Source organism: Acinonyx jubatus, chromosome F2 (genome assembly GCF_027475565.1).
Source record: "Acinonyx jubatus isolate Ajub_Pintada_27869175 chromosome F2, VMU_Ajub_asm_v1.0, whole genome shotgun sequence".
Taxonomy (NCBI): Eukaryota; Metazoa; Chordata; class Mammalia; order Carnivora; family Felidae; genus Acinonyx; species Acinonyx jubatus.
The window spans coordinates 58,220,214-58,240,059 of NC_069394.1; the positions used below are offsets into that span (position 1 = coordinate 58,220,214).

The 19,846-nt window shown below is 36.4% G+C and overlaps 1 long non-coding RNA gene across 1 annotated transcript in view; it reads left to right on the forward strand.

The window, feature by feature from the left end:
- Positions 1–19,846, forward strand: part of LOC128312780 (uncharacterized) — a 146,133-nt gene that overhangs the window by 18,527 nt on the left and 107,760 nt on the right. The gene's annotated exons all lie outside the window — the stretch shown is intronic.

Here is a 19,846-nt window from a genome sequence, read left to right on the forward strand (position 1 = left end):
ATCAATAGCTACCATATTGCTACAGGGAACTATATTGGCAAAGAAATCACAAACTAATATTTGGATGGGACTTTCTAGTTCTGAGAGATGTCAGAACTCATAATTAGCACTCCTACAGAAAAGTTCTGAACAAAACCACACTTACTCGTTTGCCTGATCCTGCAAAGGATTGTGATCTCAAAGGGCAGACACAGCTTCTGTGGAATAAGATAGTTAAACAAATTACAAAGAAGTGTTGAGAAGATTATATATGTAAAGCAAATGCGTTTCACTTATGACCATCATCTAGTACTGTTACGTGGGCAGTTCTAATAACAAATAAGTTAAAAGAAAAGAAAAAAGACAAGGGGAGAGAGGAAGGAAAAGGCAGAGATAGAGAATGAGAACCACACCAAACTCATTGACCCATGAAGATAACATCCACGCGTAAGTGAATACATTCCAGGGAGTTGTAAGATTGTGAACAAAGCCGCTCTGAAAACAGTGAGTTGTTAGATTTGTTATCACCTTTATGATCAGGTTAACAAGTGTCTTTTCTCATGGACAACAAAGTCTTGAGCTCTGGTGTAGTAGAAAGGACAACAGACTTGGTATTTCAGGAGATCCATTTCAAAACCTACCCTGACCCTTACTTTACCACTGTGCCCCTTATTTCCTTGTTTGTAAAATGATGCGAATAGAGCAGCCCGGGATTCCATCTCTCCCACATCTCACTTATCTGGCTCTACTGCAGTCACACTATTACTGCTTCATCCTTTCTCACCTGGTTTACATAATAGCCTCCTAGCAGGACTCTGCATGTTCTCTTAGCATATTCTGCACTAACTTTCTAAAGCAGAAATACGGACATGCCACACCCTCCATTCTTTACTCCTATCCAAAGTTAAGATATTAGGAATTTTAATCATCTAAACAGTAGTTACATATTGATATGGAGAAAACTCTTAATCAAGAGTTGGCACCATATTAACTCTGAAAGACAAAATTTTCTAGCTTTGGGAAAAAAAGCCACATTGCACGAAGATAGTAGTTCTCATACTTTCTTGTATTATGAGCCTTGTCCACTTAAAAAGTATTGAGGACCCCAGTGGGCTATTGTTCCATTGTGTTATACCTATTCATCTTCACTGTCTTCAACATTAGTCCTGAAATTTTTTTAAAAACCAAGCAGTACAACCAAACATTCCATTCCCGTGAGAAGGATGCTGTCTGTCATCTCATGTCTGTAGCACCTAGAAAACTCCACTTCGCCCTCATGAGACAATGCGAATGAAAAGGCACATAATTTCTTCATAATACAATGAAAATAGTGTTGACCTCGCAGTACCCCTGAATGACCACATTTGCAGAACTGCTGTTCTGAGTGCAAAAGAATCCCAGGAATTTGCAGGAAATCTGGGGAGGGTTTCAGTCTTCCACAGGCCATGGACTTAGCAGTCATCTGGGTACACTTACCACAATCTTACAAGGCTAGAAAGCCCTCAAATGGCATAGGGGTTCGGTTTATGTATGATGATAATGTATTGGAAACAACACATAAACCGACAATCATTGGATGATGAAATAATTTTATGGTTAAACCAAATCAAAATGCTAAAAATTATGGCCTCAACAAATATTTAATGGAAAGCAAAAGGCTAATACATTAAGAGACTAAAACAAGACCTAAATGATTTAATTCATATAATAAATGTAATATATACCATATTAAGTACAAACCAAAAATATGCTAGAAGGAAATATATGTCAAAATTGATTTTCTCTGGATGTAGGTTAATGAAAGATTTTTCTGTCTTTACAGTTTTCTGTATTTACTTACATTTCTACAGCAAATATATATTAGAAAATTTATAAAATTGGCAAATCATGTTTAAGGATCTTTTGGTAGTTTACGGTTGCTTTGGGGGTATAGTCCAAGCTGTTTAGCACTGCTCACCAGGCCACTATGGTGGTTGCCTATCTTCCCAGCCCAAACCTCTCTGTACCTGCGATGCATTCATCCTTAGCAACACTGGACTGCTCAAAACTCAGGCAATGCTTCTTCATGACTCTGTACTTTTGCACCACTTCTCTAGATACGTGGAATCCCCTTACCTCTCTTTCTGTGGGGTTAAACACTACTACCCAGCACTTGGCTTATCATTCCTTTTCTTTAAGAAATTTCTCCACATAGCATTTCTCCTGTAGCAACCTTTGCATTCATGTGTGCATTTGCATTAAACTTTCTGTCTCTCCTAAATGGAGAACTCCTTGTAGTCAGGGATTTTATTTTTGTTATTTGTTTCCTATTTGTTTGGTTGGTTTTGGTTTTTGGCTGTTTGCTTTGCTACACCTAGTACTGAGAAGCAGATACGGAGAGAGCATGGGGGAAGCTCCGGGGGGAACAGTGTTTCTCTGGAATACATTCTCCCAATGGCTGCCTCTTCAACAATAGTTGAAATAACATGTTGACACTATTGTTGTTCAAACCTATTCAGGAAATAGATGAAGCAGTTTGAGATCCAGAAGTTGAGATAAATAAAGATTCAAGAGTTAAGGCTTTTTTATGTGTTTCTGATAAGACATTCTAGTGATCTTCTCTTCTACCCCCAAAGGTTCAATTCTGCTGATCTTTAAATCTGGCAATGCTTTGATCAAGAATGTAGAAGTCCTCACGAGGGTTTCTTTTCTCTTAATGGCTGGGTAACAAGTGAAGGAATGAGTGGTAAGGGAAATGTATACTGTAACACATGATGGAAGTAAAGCCCATTGCAATAGTATTCTACTGACATAGACATTTATGAATAATAGATGGCTGGGGACATTGAGGTAGCTGCTATATTATGAATAAAGTAGATCATCAAATGGAAGGAAGACGTGCAGAGAGAAAAACACTGTTTAAAGAAACACTGAAGCACAACTTCACGTTCTGGGCCATAGTTGAAATCTGCTGAGAATCTACAGCTGGAGACCAACCCAGCACAGAGCAGTCCAAATTTGGATAGCCCAAAACATAAAATTCAAAGTAGGAAATAATGCCAGAAACCAAAGGATTTTCTTAACAATCTTCACCATAATGAGGAAAACACTTCTGAACAGTGATCAAACCCAGTGTGTCAATCTCAGATGCAAAGAGTAATGTGAAACAAATACATGTATTTGTTGATAAGGCATTCAAATTTTTAGCACCATCTTTAGTTTTCACTATAATGGTAACCTATTTCTTCAATGAAATTTTAGATAAGACAAGGTTTCATCAGTTACATTCTTGGCTGGAAAGAAAATCCCAAACCACTGTTTTAAAAGTCCATGATGAAAAATTTTAATAGATAGGTATAATATATATGTATTGAGTGTGATAGCATAATTGTTCAATTCAACTTGTATTTGGGTCACTTAGCCACTTTGAATTTCATTTTTTTTATCTGTAAGTTGAGGGGTTGGTATAGATGACCTGTAAGGTAACTTCCAAGTCTCAACTTAGTTTCTAATTCAGTGATGGATTTAATCATTCTTAATTCCATTTTGTTATGGCATGTTAAGAATTTGACCTCTTGAGGGAAGAAAGATAATTTTCTAATAACATTAAATCTGATTTAAAATCCAGACTCCAGATAATTTATAATATATATATTATGTATGTATATATTATATGACCGTATCTCTATCTTTATTCAATTGCTCTTTTATACTGATTGGCTGGTTGTTTCAATATGTAAGCCTAATGGGGTTAATTAAGGACCTCAAATATAATTTGAAAATGTTTACAGACAGCACATTTTAGGTTGCCAGTCCCATCTGCGGACACTGCTATATTAATGACACAATATTTGTTTTAGAGGTCATAGTGCTATTTGCCAGGTTAAACATTTGTAATCTGGATCCAGCTTTAATAAACCCTTTCAAAGAAAGCCACAGGCTGCTATACACTACATCAACAGTACTCTTCAATCAAATGGTTTGTCAGGATTACAGACGCAACTAAGCCAACAATAACAGGCACCTTCCATGTGGATGCTAATTAGAATGTTGACATTGTAAAACTCCTTACTAGGGACAAGTCGGCGTTCAGTAGTTGCAACCCAACATCACACTGAAGGCAAAGCTGTTAATAGAATTTGTCCCCAGAGTGACCAAAGGCAAAGCACAAAGAGCTTCAGCCCTTTTTGTACCCTGTGCTGGCGGTGAGTGTGTGGTATAAACTCCTGGCTGCACACTGTCTTCTCATGACCACACAGTGGTAAATTTATATTTTTCCTCTCAAATATCATTTTTAAAGGTCATTCTTCTGTTTACTAAACTATACATAGGTAAGCAACATCAGAATAGAGACCTAAGTGTGCATTTGAGGTTTACTATTATCACACTTTGAAAATGATTTCAAGGATGTATGACTTTTATTGTACTTTCTATGAAATTCTACACCTTTGTATTTAAATAGGGTCTCACTCTTTTGAGCTTAACGTAATTTCACATATATCTCTCTATCTCATCCACATTTTTAACACTCTTTTGAGCTTAACATAATTTCACATATATCTCTCTATCTCATCCACATTTTTAACATTCCTATAAGATAGGAAAGAGATATTTTCAAAAAATTTACAATGATATAGACTAAGAAAATAAGACACAGAAAGATAGAACTTGCCAAAGTTCAAAGATGAGTTTTAGCAAGATACGATAGCAATAGCAATAAGAAAAACATAAAGATAATGAAACAGAATATCTAAGGAGGTAACTGGCTTTTAGACTATGCCTACCAGATAACCTCTAAAATCTCAGAATTACAACACAGAAAAACAACTAACCAACAAACTATTATTAGGCATTTATGACATGCCTGGCTGTATTTGCTACTTTTATAGTACATTATTATTTTACTTATACTGAAAATTTAATCTGACTTGGGTATTGCCAAAAAGTAGAAAGAGTGTAAAATAGCTTTCCTTTTATAACAGTATGAAGTAAGTTTTATCTTTCACTGTCTCTATGGTGATCAGACACTAAGATGGTCCCAGAGGATCCCAATGTATAATCCCTTACTCTGGAGAGTGCACTAGCCTAATGAGTTTCTTCTCATAAATAGGCTATAGCAAAAGTAGCAGAATGTCACTTTTGTGATTAGATGACATGGGATAGTAACATCAAAGCCTTGCTGGCTTTGAAGAAGCTAGTTGCCATATGGAGAAGCCATATGAAACTGAGGGTGGCCTCCAGCCAATGTCCAGTGAGAAACTGAGGCCCTTAGGTCAGCAACCCTCAAGGAACTGAATCTTGCCAACAACCACATAGGCTTGGAAGTGGATCTTTCCCTAGGAGAGCCTTCATATGAGACCACAGCCTAACTGATGACTTAATTGCAGCCTGTGGGAAACCCTGAAGGAGAGAATCCAGATAAACTATGACTGGACTGTAGGATAACAACTGTGTTGTTTTAAGCCACTAAGTTTGTGTAATTTGTTATGCATCATTAGATACCCAATACTGTCTCTGATTTAGAGAAAATGTGTTTCAGTTTGAGATTTATCATTTACTTCAAAGATGCTTTGGCTTAATTGTTAGTACAGGATAATCCACAAGAATTTCACACCCTAAGGATATGCTAGCAAATAACCAGATACTAGAAATCAGTGCTTATATTCACATCTGAATTAACTTCACAATAATTACTTATTGTCAACACCACTAGATGTTACATAAAATGCATTAAAATCTTCTTCATTTGTTAGCCCTTCACAGAAGCTTTTATCTGTATTGAAATTCCTATTCAATTAGAATATTTAACTTGTGAAAAAATGATGTTTCCCATCTGATTATAGCATATAAAAGTATAAAAATTACAGAGCAGATCAGTGAGTTCATTCTGAGAATGTTATTTGTAAGAGTCAGTTTGCATGTCATGATGTCAAACCTTAATCAAAACTATTCTACAGATTTAAAACCTTCAGTGAAAGCCCATGGTACTGTTTGGAATAATGAGGACACCAATACTATTAATTTTTATGTAATATAATATTCCTTAGATGTGGATCCAAATATAAATTCTCAAGCTTTGTCTTAACTCCTACATTTTAATTCCAATATACAGTAGTGGATTTGGAAAAAATAATGTTTACATTATTCACAAGTTTTCTGACTTTATAGTCTTGGATTATATCAATGAACCACTGTAAGTTTTGTACCTTGAAAGCTATTTTTTCTTAAGTTTATTTATTTATTTTGAGAGAGAGAGAGTGAATGAGCCTGAGCTGGGAAGGAGTAGAAAGAAGGAGGGACAGAATCCCAAGCAGGCCCCACACTCAGCACAGGGCCCTATTTGGGACTTGAATTCACAAACTGTGAGATCATGACCTGAGCCAAGATCAAAAGTTGGATGCTTAACTGACTGAGCCACACGGGTGCCCCTAAGAGCTCCTTTTTTTAAAAAAAAACCCTGTTATTGCATCATACATGAGGACTCTTTAAACTTTTTTATACTAAGCACATTTCCCTAAAATGAATATAGTTTCCTTTTAATGTTTATATTTTTGAGAGAGAGAGACAGAGACAGAGACAGAGCATGAGTGGGGGAGGGCCAGAGGGAGAGGGAGAGGGAGACACAGAATCTGAAGCAGGCTCCAGGCTCTGAGCTGTCAGCACAGAGCTGGATGCAGGGCTTGAACACAAGAACTAGGAGATCATGACCTGAGCTAAAGTCGGATGCTTAACCAACTGAGTCACTCAAGTGCCTTGAATCTAGTTTCTTTATACCACCGATGACCTCAATATATTCCAGATGCACATTAGAGAGTATACTCCCTTCCAGAGTCCTGTCTAGGGAGACAGCCTATTTGACTTGGTCATGGCTTTGCTACATGGTGCCATTGAGTTCAGGTCAGGCATTGACCTTAGGAACAAATAATCTTAGAATCCACCATGTGGCCTTGGGCAAAAAAAGAACTACTTTACACTTTAAATGTCTGCTCTGTAAAACAACAATGAATAACGGTAATTTTTGTTTTGAAGAGTTTTAGTACGTGTATGAGAAGGAAAATTATTTTTAAAACTCAAAACTGACAGTAAAAAAAAGGAGTGTATAATTTCTTTCCAGATGACTTTATCTATACCTTTATATATGAACATATGAAAAACTCAAGGGATAATCACAGAGAGAAAAATAAAGAGAAATCTGAAATTTTCTGCACAAGAAAATAAATGGAAATTTTAGTGTGAATGAGAGCACGTAAGAAAGGAGCTGACAAGACAGGAGGGACCAGGAACACAGCGTTCAGGTGAAGAGGTGGATGGCCATGGAGATGTGCTGGGAAAACACAGAGATCAAACAATTCCAGTGGCGAGCACTTCTAAAAAACTGTGAAGTGATGCAAGTTAATATTATTGCCCCCAAATTTAATAGGTTATCTTGCACACAAAAATTCCTACTGTGGGTATTGTCTGGGGATCATATCTGGCCATGGGAGCTGGGAAGGAGGGCTGGGGAGGGGAGAGAAAAGCTAATGGGATTCAATGAGCCACAACTGGGAATGGAACCTTGGAGGAGACAAGAAGCTGGAGAAAGAACTGAGGGAGATCACAAATTCCCTAGAATTTGGGGAGATCAGACACCCCCAGGGAATATAGGAGAAAGAGTTCAAACTAATTGTTTATAATTCTCAAAGGATACAGTGACCCCAGCTGACACCCATATTACTTAAAGATTTAAAATACCTTGCATACAGCCTATTTCAGCACTTTGTTTTTGACTAAAACAAAAGTTGAGATAGTCTAAGGAAGTTTAAGAAATTTCTTTCCCAGGTTGTTGAAAATAAATCAAACAAAATTAGAGAAATTGACTTATTAAAGAAATTCATGGGGTGCCTAGGTGGCTCAGTCAGTTAAGCGACTGACTTTGGCTCAGATCATGATGTTGTGGTCTGTGAGTTCAAGCCTTGAGTCAGGCTTTGTGCTGACAGCTCAGAGCCTGGAGCCTGCTTCAAATTCTATGTCTCCCTCTCCCTCTGCCCCTCCCCCGCTCATGCTCTGTCTCTCTCTCTCTCTCTCTCCCTCTCTCTCTCAAAAATAAATAAACATTAAAAAAAATTAAAAAAAAAGAAATTCACCTGTTTGGACTTGAATCGTTTCTAATCATTAAATGCATGTGTTAATTAATTCAACATCGGGGAGTCCTATCATAATGTATATCAGATCATCACACTATACACTTTAAATATCTTATAATTTTATTTGTCAATTATACCTCAATAAAAAAATAATAACATAAAAATCAATTTTAATTATAGCAGTGTATTATTCAGTTATGTTCAGTTTTATGTCTATATCTACACACACATATAAGTATTAAGCACAAATTAAATGCATTGAGATTCTGTTATTAGTATATTCTTATCATGGAATTTATAACAGTCTCCAGCCTGTGGGCACTACCTGTTCCCTCTTCTGGAAAGGCTTCTTCTCTTACTCCCTCTCCTCAAATCTTGTCATGAATGTGAGGCCTTCCCCAATTGTGCTCTTTAAAATTGCAACTCTCGCCTTCCCGGCATATGGCTCACCCCACCACCCACTTAATTAATTATTTTGTTAATGCTCTTCCAAAGCATTTATCACTACCCAATATACTATATATGTTACTAATTTATTTGTTATTTTTTGACAGTTTTCTTCCCACAACATAAGCTTCATGACATTGAGAATTTTATTCTTTTCTCTTTTCTTCAGTGTTGTTTCCTTAGCAGTTAGTACAGTGTTTGTCACCTAGTAATCATTCAATGACTACTTGTTGAATAAACGAATGAATGACTGAATCCATAACCAGGAGTAATGTTGGGAGATTGTGTGCCCTTTGTTCAATCAGCCCTATTTTTGAGTTACTGTCATAGGTTTTTTTTGCTTGCTCACCTGCTAAGATACCTTCTATCTTTTTCTGCTGCATTCCTCACATTTTTGAAACAAGGCTGGCATTCTCATCATTTCCATCTACTTATTTTAAATTCACATTTTATTTTATTTTTATTTTTATTTTTGACAGAGACAGGGAGAGTGAGAGAGAAAGAGAGAGAGAGAGAGAGAGAAAGAATGAGTGGGAGAGGGGCAGAGAGAGAGGGAGAGAGAGGATCCGAAGTAGGCCCTACACTGAGAGCAGAGAGCCAGAGGCGGGGCTTGGACTCATGAATGGTGAGATCATACCCTGAGCCAAAGGCACCACCGTCTGAGCCACCCAGGTGCTCCTAAATTCACATTTTAAAGACAAAGCCTTTTTGAGGATTACCACTTTTAAAGATGTTTTATATGTGGTGACAAAAGTTATTTTTTTTAAACTGGGAAATGGTTATAGTTGCTCAAGTTCATCCATTTTATTTTAAACATATTACAGGAGAATTTCTGTGGCAGGGAAACAACTCAGGTGTTTATAGTGTCAGGAGACTTTTTCTGGAGGGAATGTTTTCTCCCTGCCCCTGAGAAATTCTCAGCTGCTGCCCTGGACCTTCTCTAAGCTGTTGTTGCCTCCACATCTTTCTGCTCAGTAGTCTCCTCTCTCTAGGACTATTCTGCTCAAAATTCTCCTCAGGATCCTCCCCCTTCTACTACCAAGATTACATTATCAAGGTGACATTACAGCAGCTTAAACTTCAGGGAGCCTCCTTAGCACATATCCCTTCCAAGACCTTGTACCTAATTTTATATTTATAGTTTTTGTAGTCTTTTGCTTATACCCCACACCCCCACCTCCCAAGCACACACAAATTGTGTAAGCTTCAGACCCCATGTTTCAGTCAACTCAGGCTACTATAACAAAAATACCACAGACTATGTGGCCTAAGCAAGACATTTATTCCTCACACTTCTTAAAGCTGGGAAGTCTAAGATCAAGGTGCTGGCTGATTCAGTTGCTGCCATGGGCCCTTTTCCTGGTTATGTCCTCACAAGGCACAGAGAGAGAGAGAGAGGAGAGTTCTGTGGGGGCATTGATCCCATTCATGAACTCTTCACGCTATGACCTAATCACCTTTGAAAGGCCTCCTAGTACAATCACATTGCAAATTAGGATTTCAACATATAAACTTTGTGGGGGGGGCACAAAAGTCAGACTATAATACCTCACAAAACCAGATCTGTCTTGCTATTTCACCACAGAGCTTCGTAGAGTCTAAAGAACTGACCATACTTTATGATAAATACTTCTCTGTATGTGGATGGTGTCTATGCAGAGTGTGAACTTCTTGAGTCCAGGGTTCATGTCATATTATCTTTCTATCCTGAGCATGTAGCCTACAGCTGGGTGAGTCGTGGTCACTCTGTACAGTCCTGGGAAAATGATTTGCTGAAAAAGAAACAGCCTCAAAGTTCCATGATTCCATCTTACTACCTTCTCATCCAATGGTATAGGCCTGCACATTTCCCTCTGCCACCCATTTGGATGGTTTCTTTTGGTTAATAACTAGCTTGGTAATGAGAAGTCACATTTCTCATTTAACTCTTTAAGTCAGAGTTATTAAATTGTTTATACACTGACAGGGAGCCCAGTGTCATGGAAAGCAGGATGAATTTTTTAGGTTCAGATCTCCAGCACCCACCTCCTATTTGCACAACTCTGGAGGCATCAATTTCCATCTGTAAGCTTCAGTTTCCTTATTTATAAAAGACAAACAAACAAGCACACAAACAAACCAAATGGGGTGAGAAGCCTGGGGGAGAGCAATATTTGACCTGGTAGGATCCCAAGCTATTTGGTAATCAGATGAAATTATATATATGAAAGCCCTGACACAACAGAAATGTAAAGTGTTCATATTATTTTGAAAAGTACAGGGATAACTTTATTTATGTAACTTTATTTATATATACACATGGGTTAGCATTACTATTTAGTTAAATGATTATGATCCCCCAAGTTCACAAATTTAACCTCCAGAATCATAAAGTGATTCAAAGATCAAAAGAAAAAATACATAAATGCACTCATAATTAAAATGTCATAATAATAAAGCTTACTTGCTCCTTTTGATTTCTCAGGGTTTGGAAACAAACAACTTGCTCAGCATATTTTGGCAGAACTTCTTTTTAAAAAACAAGAAGGTTAACTACCCAATTATGAGGACAGCAAATGGAAAAAAACAACCGTAATGTTGCTAAATAAAGATATGAACACAAATTCTATATTGGAAATCAAACTAGTATGTTTTAAATTGAAGGTTGTGTGGGTTATATTTTTTAATTTTCTTCTTATATTGGATAATTTTTCCAAGAGTCTTATTATACTTAAAAAGGAGTTCCATTTTTTGGTTCTTTCCCCAAAAGTATGAGCATTTTTTTTTTTAAAACTCTGTGATGTCTATTGACAGAGAAATAAATATGTTCCTCTATTTTAGTCTTATTTAAATACATGGGGTACATAAAGGTGTGATTCACACTAAAAATACATATTCCATGTTAAGAAATTGTATCTTTAGGATATAACATGCAAAAATGTAGTAAGAAACTTAGTTACACAGTGTGTGTGAAATAATATTCCACAGCTATATACTTTTTCACTCAGGATATAAGTGTGCAGTTGGCCAACCAACTAGGGAGAAACATAAAGGGGATCATCTGCTATGGGCGAAAGACAGATAACACTTCTTAATAATTGGAATCTGTAACATTTGCCTCAAGTATATCCCAAGGTTCTACCAGTTTGGGGGGAAATCAAACTGGTATAAGTCCACTGCTAACACCACCACACGTTAGTATTTCTGAAGTCAGTTTATTAAAAAAAGTATATCCCTTTTATTACCTGGTAGACTGGTAGTTTTCAAAAGATTTTACTAGCGAAGTCAATGAGAAAAACAAATAGAAATTAAAAAAATAGTAAAATAAAACAAACAAAAACAAAGCACTGGCTTACGGAGCACAAAATTGCTATGCTAAGATAATTTTAAAGTCTCCTCAGGCTTCTTGGCTGATATTAGACAAGCACTTGAGGTCCAATTCGTTCAGTAGTTGACTTGACTTGGTTGAAGCTCAAGGATATCAAGATTACCAGACTGAAATAGTTTCTGGAGCTGGTGTGAATCACAGACCCTAGCAGAAGCTTCTCTGGGATTACTTCGCTTTGACACTCTGGTTCCAGGGTTAAGTGTATTTCTCCATTCAGCTTCCTTAGCTCCCTTGGAGATGGAAGGTATTCCCATTTCTGGTCCCTCGTTTCCACCACCAAGTTTTGAATCTCTTTTTACTGAACCCACAGGCAACTCAGCTTTCACCCAGTTTCTCTTATTCCCTGGGTCCTCCCTTTCTGCTATTTTCTGCTTTCCTGTTTGGTTTATTTGAGATGTATTTTTAGATTAGTAGAATGTAAAAAAAAAATGTTTACATGAAAAAAAGGATTTCATGATGAAATAACTTTGAAGAAACTATACAGACATTTTATCAAAGGAGACATACAGATGGCCAACAGGTACATGGAAAGTTGTTCAACATTACTAACCATCAGGGAAATGCAAATCAAAACCAGAGTGAGATGTCACCTCACACATGTTGGTTTGTCTTTTGTCAGAAAGACAAAAGACAAATGCTAGCAAGGATGTGGAGAAAGGGGAACTCTTATACACTTTCGGTGGGGATGTAAAGTGGTACAGCTACTATGGAAAAGGGTATGGAAGTTCCTGAAGAAATTAAAAATAAAACTATCATTTGCTCTAGTAATCCCACTTCTGGGTATATACAGGAAGGAAATGAAGTCATTGTGTCAAAGAGATACCTGTGTCCTCATGTTCATTGCAGCATTATTCACAATAGCCATGGCATGAAAAATGTGATATACATATATAGTGTTCATTTTAACATTCACATTATAACAACGATGTATTCAATCTTTATTTAACAGAAAAAAAGTAATATAATTATTTTGCAATGATGCAGGAAAGGGAAGTGGTTCCGTAATTGGAAGTTGCTACATAGTGTTATATTTTTAAAAAATGGAGGTAATGGTAGTAATAACAGAAAAGTTAAAGTGACTCTCTCTGGGAGCAGGATTGTGGGGATGCTCTTTGCTTTCTGTTTGTTTTAATATAAACCTTTTAATAATGTTTGCCTTTCAATCAAATGCCTATATCTGTTAAAATAAAATTTTTGATAGAAATCAAAGTCTTCTTTTAAAAGTTTATTTATTTTAAGGAGAGATCAAGAGCAGGGGAGGGGCAGAGAGAGAGAATCCCATGATGACAGCAGGGAGCCTGACTTGGGGCTCAAACCCACAAACCGTGAGCCAAAACCGAGTCAGACACTTAACCAACTGAGCCACCCAGGCACTCCTAAAAATGAGAAAGTCTTTAAAAATTCTATAAAACTTCAACATACAGTCACTGTAGCTAACTGTTAAATAAATGGAACAGACAATGCAGACAATTAGCCATGGAGAACTCAGAGGGTCATAAAAATAAGCCCTGGTGTCATGAAAATAGGATTTTTTAGACAAAAACAAAACAAAACAAAACAAAACAAAAAACAATGGGAAGTTCCTGTGGCAAGATCAAAGGGTGTTGATGGGGGAGCCTAGCTACAGGGCCGGTGGTGATGAGCCTTGAAGATCACAATGAGTTGTTGGAACCATGCACTGTGGTCAGTAAGAAGCTAGCTGGGGTTGTAAACAGAGGAGAAAGAAAAGTAAATTAATTTTTTTAGAAAGATACCTGGCACCAAACTACAGAAGAGAATTTTGGAATGCAGAGTAATAAATCGCTGCTGCAATCATTTTGAGACATGATGAGAGTCACAGAGACAGTGGAAATAGAGAAGGATCCAACTCAGGAAATATTTCTGAGATAAAATCAGTAACACTTCATGAAAAATTGGATGCAAAGAATGAGGGACATAGTCCTTGGTAATTCTTAGCTTTCTAACAAGGGAAGTTGAGAGGCTGGTGACCCGTATAACGGGACTAGAAAAAGAAGAGATAATTCTGCTGCTGGAGATATCTGAAGGAATCAACAGAACACGTGGTTCTCTGAAGAAGGTGGCACACCCAGAGGGTTGGGCATGGGCCAACTTTACGCAGTGAAAAACTTAAATGTCCTAAAAGTAATTTTCTTCATTTGTCCATAACTGAAGTCACCTTTGTTCATAACATTTCAATTCTAGTCATAATAGAAAATGTAACATTTCTATTTTAATGTAACTCAGTTGGACCCAGTTAGAACTCAGTCACCTTTGGGTAACTATTTGGACTTTTGAAGAATTTCTTTAGCTTCCTCTTCTGTTTTCCTTATTGCCAGGAGAAGGGAGGGATCTAGGTTCTTGGTTCAGGATATCTAGTGAGGAGGCAGAGAGGTAGATGTGGTGGCTTGTGAATTGTCTTGGCACCGAGGGAACTGTGTCCATTCTATGGCCCTTACATGTCCTTGCTGGCCTCAGCTTGTCTCCACTGTCTTACACAGTGACCTCAACTCTTGGTGCGTTTGCTGCCAATATCCATGGTCTTGCCACAGCCCCCACTTCTTAGAGCCACATGTTATTCATCTTTCTCTCCCCCAGTGAATGGTCACTTTTTCTCTACTGGCCCTCAAAGCTATTTCCACACCTTGCTCAAAGGGTTTTAGAATTCTCCAGTGTTTTCCCTACACCATAGGCTGAAACTTGTAAGCCCACACTGCAGACACCTCCCACAGACTTAAGAACTCTGGCAACCATGTTGAACCCTAGGCTTCTCCATAAAAATCAATAGCGATCTACAAAATAACCCACTTTTCTCTCTTAAACTGGTGGAATTGTTCTTTATTTTTCTCTGATTGAAGCAGACTTATTTCCTAAGGATTTATGAGCTCTCATTTGTTCTAGTTATGGAGTTTTTTATAGAAATATTGCATGGCTACTAAAAACACTAAGTTATGTTTTCAGGACAGAATGATTAATTGTTAATTATTGTATTTAGGTCTTATGGATCTATACTTACTTTTCTTTGCTAATCCACTGAGCCAATGTTTTTATTTCAATTTGTGGTATATAGTCTCTCTATACATATATTTATCAATAGATAAATATAGATACAGATACATAACTATTTCAAGTAAACAAATAACTTTCAATTATATCCTTTAGTGGGGATGAGAAGGTCACAGTACACATGAATCTGACAAGTGGAGGCAATGGCAAGCAATGGATATCAACAAAAATGCACTAAGGACTAGGGGCACCTGGATGGCTCAGTGGGTTAAGCGACCAACCTCGATTCAGGTCATGATCTCACGGTTCAGGAGTTCAAGCCCCTTGTGGGCCCCTTGTCGGGCCCCATGTTGGGCCCCTTGTTGGCCCCATGTTGGGCTCCATGTTGGGCTCCTGGTGGGGCTCTGTGTCAGGCTCCGTGCTGACAGCTTGGAGCCTGGAGCCTGCTTTGGATTCTATGTCTCCCAATCTCCCTTCCCCTCCCCTGCTTGTGCTCTGTCTCTTTCTCTCTCAAAAATAAATGAACATTTTAAAAAATAAAAAAACCACACCTTTAAAAAATGCACTAAAGGCTGAGACTAATGGTTAAAATTTGGAGGACAGAGTTCACTTTACCGAAGGTCAGCAAGAACAAATGATGGCATACATATCATTCCACTCATGATGATTTCAGGACACATCATGATTCCCTTATACTCCATGGTGAAGGAAAATAGAAGGATGTTTAGGGGAGAATTCAGAGTTAACTAAGTAGTTACACAAAACAGAGAGTCATAAAAGAGACCATAAAACTTGGTCATAAAGACAATTTTCATTTTTTCAAAGAGTAGAAATAGTATGCATATTCTTCTAACAAATATATAAATATATGTGTGTGTATATACATATACATACATATATATATATATATGGAACTAATAGCAAAATGAGACAAGACATACAATGCACAGCCTTCCACCTGGAAACTTAGAAGAAAATGTTTTCTTAAATAATACATCAATGTGAAAATTTACTAAGTGAAAAGTATATCAAAATATGTATGAAGTTAGATAATAATGAAAATTCTACATATCAAAACCTAGCAGATACAGCATACTAAGATTAAATTAATAGCTTTAATCATTCACATAAACAAGTGAAGCATAAAAATGAATAAAAATTCAACTAAAGGATTGAAAAAAATAACAAAATCAACCCAAAGGACAAAAGACAAAAGTGATGATAAAAATAGAATTATTTAAAAAGCAACAAAAATATAATAATACCAGAGTAGTTGTTGAAAATGCGAAAAATGTTAAAAATGTAGATAATCTAAACAAATGTAGCTACACAAATACACAAAATGCACATGCTGAATGTGTAATCACAGCTCCTCGGGGATGAAACAAAGTACAAAATATTGCTGTTCAAAGTCATGTGGTAACATTTGAAAGTCTAATTAAAGTGAAAATTTTCTACCAAATCTACCTGAGAAGGGCCAGAAAATGGAAAGATATAACAGCTACAGAAAAAGTATTTAAAAATCTGCTCCTCACACACAACATAACAGGCCCAAATGGCAAAGTAGACAATTCCTACCAAAGCTTTATTTACATCATTTCAGAATATTGCAAGAAGGGAAAATGTTCATATTTTCCCATAAATCCCATACAATGTTGGCACGAAAAGCTATTAACATATAGAAAAAGTCAATTTTATTTCATAAAAATTTAGCAAGTTCTGCTTGAAAACAATGCTAAAAAGAACTTCAAAAAAATAAACTCTGTGAAAAGAGCGATTTTAATAGGTATTCCATACAAAATGCTAATATATTTGGTAATCAAGAGGATATTCAAATTCAGAAGCAAAAAACCAATAAGCAAATAGAAAAACAGGTAAACATTTGAGATTACTTCAAATTAATGTTAAAAAGCACCCACAATATGAAAAGCACAATTTAATCTGTAATAAGGTATCATTATTTTCTAATCAAATATGCCAAAATTGAAAATTACTGATAAAAAATTGTATTTTGGCCAGGGTGTGGATGTGAATTAGAGATAAATTAGGCAATAGCCATTAAATTTTTTAAAGCCTTTTCTCTTTGACTTAATAATTTTACTTTTATGCATTCAACCTGTAGATAAATGCCCAGCATGCATTTCAAAATACATTTTAGCATTTTTATAGTAATGAAAATCAGAAACAACTAAAATGTTTATCAAGAAGTTAAAGTATGTAAATTCATATAAATGTGTACATTTTATATTCCTTAAAAGCAATCAGTCAGGACTGCGCTATTGGTGGGGACTGATTTCCAAAATATATTAAAAGAGAAAGCAAGACGCAGAACAGTCTGTATATGTACTTGCTGGTGCCACAAACGGGTAACACACATACATACATCCTTTCATTTGCATCTAATGTCTATGGGAGGAAACACAAGTAACTGGCAAGGACAATTGTCTCCGAGGAATTGCTTTGTATTGATTAATTTTGTTCGTAATGTGTGCATGAATTATCTGTTTAAATAAAGAAAAAAGGAAAGAAAGAAAGAAAGAAAGAAAGAAAGAAAGAAAGAAAGAAAGAAAGAAAGAAAGAAAGAAAAAGAAGGAAAGAAGGAAAGAGAAGGAAGGAAGGAAGGAAGGAAGGAAGGAAGGAAGGAAGGAAGGGAGGGAAAAAGTAGCCACTGGAGGAAGGCAATGAGTTAAGTTTTAGACCAGCTAAATATGTGCTATGTGCCACCTCCAGGGATAAATTTTCAGTAAGCAGATACAATTCCTGTCTAGCGAATGAGAAAGAAGAGAGTTAAAAAAGTAATGATTTTTCAGTGTAGGGGAATTGGGAGGAATAGGTAAGATCATCTTGAGAGAGAATAGAAGTAATACAGGAAACGTGAGAAAAACAGCAATTAAAATGCAGGCAGAGGAAGAGAGGCCAATAAATGTCACAGATGAATGGCCAGAGGAAGGGACACTACAGCAAGAGGGATGGAGTTTCAACAGATAACACACACACTTCCACATGTTTTAATGCCACTGAGAAAACCACATGCTGTACTGTATGAACAGTGAATGGAACCCAGACCAGAAATTCTTTTGTATATATGTTAAATAAGACTACAGTGGATCCATGCTTATGTACAGATAGAAAATACTACATTTTGAATTGGTGAAGTAGACTGTATCCCTATTTATTATAGTTATTATTTTTGCTTTGTTAGGAGACTAACAAAGAATCTTACAAAACCTGGCATTGGGTCTCATGAATCAAAGGGTGAATAAATTCACAATGTATGACATATAGGAAGGATATCAAGAGGTAGCTGTGAGTGAATGTTGAATAGCACAATCACTTTGTCAGTCTCAACATACAAAATTTTCATAGTTCAATAATTATGATATATCCTGTAACCATAAATTAAATCAAGTAGCTATTAAATTGACAAGTAATTAGCTATGAGACAGAGTTCCACTTATATCCCTTCCTCTACCTAAATGTAAGCAATGAATTTAAGACACATGTCAATTTTCCAGCTGTGTTGCAGGACAGCCTGGGAGGGGGAAAGGGAGATTGGGATTAGGGGAAGGGCTGTTTGTGAATCACTACCATTGTGTCACACATAGATAGTTGTGCAATTCACAAAGAAAGATTAATACATTTAATTGAACATTTTCAAATTTCCATATTTAAAGTGATTTAAGATGGCATTTAATAAGTAGCTATCATCAAAGAAAGGAGGCACTTTGAAGACATTTTGGCAGATCTTACAGAAGTAAACATATTCTCACCACATGACCCAGTAATCACTCTGCAAGGTATTTGAATTGAAAACGTACATTTACTTAAAAACCTGTGTACAAATGTTTACCGAAGCTTTATTCATAATTGCCACAACTTGGAAGCAACCAAGAAATCCTTCACTAGGTCACTGAGACAACTTTAACAAGGACTTGAAAGCTGTTCCTTTAAAATGGAATCATTAAGAAAGATAGTGATCAATCAAAATACATTGAATACTTAGAACCTGACATCATTCTTGAGCCTCTAAGTATGAAAAGAACACATTTTTTTCTTTTTACATATTTAGGCAATTTTAAGAAATATTTGTTCTTTTATTTATTAGTTTGTGTTTTGAATAGTTTGATTTTGGACACTTAAGGTACCTTACAACTGACTATATTTCAGGTGGATATGGACACAAATGATTTGTACAAAAATGTTTCTTTTTAGATACTTCCTTTTTGTCACAGTTTTTATTCTTACATGACCAAAATACATCATAGACTGTGAATTCAAACAAGGCCATAGTCCATTTATAGTTTCCCCCAACTATGCCCACTGTAAATTACCCAGTAGTTGATTGGCTTTCCAGTTTTAGAACTGGCAATGTTAGGACAGATCTTGTGCTTTGTGCGTTGGGTGCTGTTGGATGTCAGTGAAACATGACTTCCTCGGAAGGGAAAAGAACTTTTGGCCATGAGATAACCCTTACCAAAGTTTTGATGAGTTAAGTGTAAATGAATCGGAAATGTATCATATTTCCCTTGAAATGTTCAAGGATTTAAAAATTAAGGAGCAAACGGCTTGGTAAAAATGTGTTAGGAGGCTTTGCCAAGCCCAAAACATTAAAAAAAATAGTCTGGATATTTTCAGAATTCTAACTGCCACCAGTTTTGCCTATAACTGATGTTTATAGTTTGATATTTAATCATGGAATCTAGTGGAATAAGATTGAAAATTTCTGGAGAAAAGTAGGTTTTACTTTTTGCCATTTATTCAGCATTGTGTTCTCTTATAACTAGTTTCTAATACATTTTAAATCTACATTCAAAGCAAAAATTTTCTATTCCATCTGGGTTCGCATACTGCCTCCTCCAGTTACTAGCTGTTTGACCTTGAGCAAGTAACCTAACCTCTCTGTGCTTCAGATTCCTTATCTTTAAAATGAACATATTTGTGATGAACT